Source organism: Sorex araneus, chromosome 1 (genome assembly GCF_027595985.1).
Source record: "Sorex araneus isolate mSorAra2 chromosome 1, mSorAra2.pri, whole genome shotgun sequence".
In the NCBI taxonomy this organism is placed as follows: domain Eukaryota; kingdom Metazoa; phylum Chordata; class Mammalia; order Eulipotyphla; family Soricidae; genus Sorex; species Sorex araneus.
Window position 1 is genome coordinate 129,150,216 of NC_073302.1, and position 4,567 is coordinate 129,154,782.

Below are 4,567 nucleotides of genomic sequence, written 5' to 3' on the forward strand. Positions count from 1 at the left end.
CAACTCCAATTGGGAGACACCCCTGCCCCACTCCAAGACATCCATCGGACCATCTCTGCTGAAAATCACATCTAACAGAAACAGATAGCAAACTCAGAAGCCCAGCTAAAGGGAAAGTTGGTAAACTGAATCTCTCTGGTTGTTGCCAGCCTCTCCTGGGCATGCTGAGGGAAGGGAGGCAGCTGGGCTGCAATTCAGGAACCAAGCCAGTGATGCTAGCACAGAGAAGGGAGGAGAGAAGCCCAGCTCCCAAGGCAGAAGCTGTGGACCAATGTGAGCCCAGAAAAGAATCAAGGGTAAAAGTGTTAAAATGCCACCTTGAAATGAAAATAGACAAAAAGCATGAACATCCTCTTGGAGGGGAGTCTTAATCCATTCAGATAAATAATTTTGCTTAGTGCACTCCCGCCCCCGGGGTCATTTTGCTGTGGCAACCTTTCTGATTCCCCGTGAGCTTCCTGAGTCGTGCACGCAGGGCCCACGGATGACGGGCAGCACACACTCGTCTCCATGGCAGTGTTGGGCTGCTGTGTCCTAGGGAAGCGGACAGACTTTAGGTCATGCCAGGAACTGGCCCACGTGCCCCACAGCAAATGGGCAGATAAAGAAACGGTGAGCCACCTTCACAGCAGGGTACTGCACAGCTCGGAGAAGGGTGGAGTCTGGCACTTGGCTGCAACTTGGGTGGCATTGGAGCAGTCTGTCCTACACGGATGAGGACAGCGACAGAAAGGAGGATAGATCAGAGGCAGGGGCCTCTTTGGCCTGGGGCCGTCTGGCACTTCTGACGTCCTTTGCAGGCCATTCTGAAACAAGGCAGAGAGCCATGGGCAGCCAGGAGGAAGCCCCCGTAGCTATCGCACCATGCACCAAGCAGACACCCAGATTCCACGGGCCACCTCCAGCCCGTGGGCTGCATGGTCCCCACTGCTGGCTGAAGTAGAAGAGGGACCTGAGGACACTAAGGGACAGAAAGGGATCACAGCGCCCTTGGGGGTCTCGGGGAGCGAGCAGCAGGTGGAAGCCACGGTCTCACCACGAGGGAGCTCGGTGCAGTGATGGCGCAGCTGCTGAAGGGGACTCTTGTGTTTGAGGCCCCAGGAGCCACCAGCTCAGGTCAAGGATTTGGTCACCTGAGGAAATACTATGAGGGACTAATTTTTTTATTTTTTTATTTTATAAAGAAGTTCACAATATTTGATTACATTTAATATTTGAACATCAATGCCTCCACTATTACACCTTCCCACCACCATATTTCGGATGTTTCCAGCCCGAGCCCCAATCCCTGCCCCAAGGCAGAACCAAAATAATATATTTTGTATTGTTTGTTATGAAAAAAACGCTGAAAATGCTACGAAAAAGTATCCTTAAGGGAAAGATTATGTGAAGATTGTTGTATTTCACCCAGGGCCATTAAGCCCTTCTGTAAGAGGGCTTAATGTTAACAACACTAACATGTTGTTAAAGGTTGAGCCTTGTGTGCTTTTATATATATCTGTATAAAATAATTTTTCCTCTGAGATTGGTTGGAGGGATTAAATTTTAAACAAGACATAATTAGTCTTTTTTCCCTAGCATATGGTGATAAACTTAGTCCATTTTAATGCCAGTTAATGTGGTAGATTATATATTTTTAAATTAATTTTACATGCATAATTACATATATAAAACCAAGGACTGGAGTGATAGCACAGCAGGTAGGGCATTTGCCTTGCACACGGCCAACCCGAGTTCGATTCCTCCATCCCTCTCAGAGAGCCCAGCAAGTTACTGAGAGTATCCCACCCGCACGGCAGAGCCTGGCAAGCTACCCGTGGAGTATTCGATATGCCAAAAACAGTAACAAGTCTCACAATGGAGACGTTAGTGGTGCCCGCTCAAGCAAATCAATGCACAATGGGATGACAGTGCTGTAGTGCAATGCAAAACCTAGATCATTTCTTGTAAATAACTGAGCAAGAAAAATCAAAACTTGGATCTCTTACTAACATGTTTGTCAAAGGATTATATATATATATATTTTTTTTTTTTTGCTTTTTGGGTCACACCCAGCGCAATGCTCAGGGGTCACTCCTGGCTCTGCACTCAGGAATTACCCCTGACCGTGCTCAGGGGACCATATGGGATGCTGGGAATCGAACCCGGGTCGGCCGCGTGCAAGGCAAACGCCCTACCCGCTGTGCTATCGCTCCAGCCCCAAAGGATTATATTTTAAACCAAAACTTGCCTTTCTGTAAAATCCCGGAATACACTCACCTCACAGTCCTGCCCCTTCATTTTTAAGGAATTGCATGCCTTCAGCCTGATGAGTGTCTGGAGAGAGAGAGAGAGAGAGAGAGAGAGAGAGAGAGAGAGAGAGAGAGAGAGAGAGAGTTCTTAGAGGTGAGGCACTTACCCTGAATGGCCCCGCAGGGCACTAGCTGCAATTTTGGCTCCAGAACACCTCAACTCTTCCTAACTCTCTGCCCTCTGTTTTACAACCTTACTTAGGAGGCACCAACAGAGGAGGAACTTCTTTCAGAGGAACCCTGTAGGTGTACTAGAATTACCTTTCATCCAGGTGCCTAAAGACCCCTGCTGAAGTGGCCTCGCCTTCTTTCAACTTTACAGAGGAGTGGGTTGCCCCAGAAATCCGTGCATTTTGCACAGATCCATTTCCTTTTTTCCCAGACTCCAAAATAAAAGATGCAAGGGGCAACGAAAGATTCCTTTGTGATCTGTTGGGCAGCCCTTGTCTTCTTCCACTCTCTCCTCTTTTTCCATTGCTCGTTCTCCCAACCTGAAAATCGAGATAGAGAGGGCGCTGAAGAGTGGGTGCCAATCCAGCAATGCACTAAGTGGGAGCACAAGCCCATTTTTTCCCCGTGGAAGCACCTTTCCTGGCCCTGACTGACTGTTTCAGGGTTCAAGTCAGTACTTGGGTCTGTCTCATCAACTGCAGTCCTCTGCTTGTGGCAGTGCGATGCTGCGTGAGAACTGCTCAGTCTTAAAGCTCCAGAAAGGGTGAGACAGGCTCTTTTGTTTCCCTCAGGAGATTGCTGTGCTGGCAGGGTCGCCATGGCTGCACTCCCAGAAAGATTCAGGTTGAGGGGAAGGTGATTTTCTAATGCTCCCTAGGAGAGCATCTGGCCAGAAGTGTGAAAGCTCCATGGTTCTGCAGCCTGCATTGCACCTGGGAACTCTGCAGTGGGCCTGCCACATAGCTGGGCCCTAAGTGCCCACAAGGTGTAGTGTCCCAAGAGGCAGTGGGGTGGTGTGAATGCTTTCAGCCACCCTCTGAAACCCTGGGGTAGGCTTGAGATCTGGAGCATTAGACTAGTGAAAAACCCTGGGCAGTAGGTGGAGCCTCCTGAGACCCAGCTGGGCGCCAGGGTCCTCACCTCCTGGGAGCAGGAAATCTGTAGGAGAATGAACAGTGCCTCAAGGGCCAGAGTGAGTTCCTGAGCCCTGTCTTCTCAGGATCATTGTCACCCAAGCAGGAACTGGACTCCAGGGTACCGCAGAATGTGCACTGCCCCCTCTCCAAACATCTCCAAGAACTTGGACAGTGAGAATAAAATAGTTCTTTTTTTTTTTTTTTTTTTTGCTTTTTGGGTCACACCTGGCTCTGCACAGGGGTTACTCCTGGCTCTGCACTCAGGAATTATTCCTGGCGGTGCTCAGGGGACAATATGGGATGCTGGGAATCGAACCCGGGTTGGTCGAGTGCAAGGCAAACACCCTACCCGCTGTGCTATCACTCTAGCCCCAAGAATAAAATAATTCTAAGACAGGAAAAATTGGATCTGGAGGGGGGCCAAATAGAATGAAATAAAGTAAAGGTTAAGAGTCCAATGATGAGGAGCTGCAATTGGACAACGGACTAAGGTGAATCCAAACTCGGGTTTGGTCCCCAGCAGAACCAGAAATAAGACTGAGCTCTGCTGTTGGGACTTAAAAAATAAAAAAATATTTTGGGGGGGCTGGAGCGATAGCACAGTGGGTAGGACGTTTGCCTTGCACACGGCCGACCCGGGTTCGATTCCCAGCATCCCATATGGTCCCCTGAGCACTGCCAGGGGTTATTCCTGAGTGCAGAGCCAGGAGTAAACCCTGTGCATCGCCAGGTGTGACCCAAAAAGCAAAAAAAAAAAAAAAAAAATATATATATATATATATATATATATACATATATATATATTTTGGGGGCACCAAAGAGATACCACTGCAGGTAAAACCCTTCACTTCCATGTGGTCAAACAAGGTTCAATTCCAGGCATTCCTCTGAGCACCACCAGGAGTGATTTCTGATTGTAGAGCTAGGTAGGAGGAACCCCTGAACACTGCAGTGTGTTTCCCCAGAAACAAAAAGGAATAAACTTTTTTTTTGGCTTTTTGGGTTACACCCAGTGATGCTCAGGGATTACTCCTGGCTCATGAACTCAGGAATCACTCCTGGTGGTGCTCAGGGGACCATACGGGATGCTGGGAATCGAACCCGGGTCGGCCGTGTGCAAGGCAAATGCTCTACCGGCTGTGCTATTGCTCCAGCCCCAGAATAAACATTTTCAAAACCAATGAATTT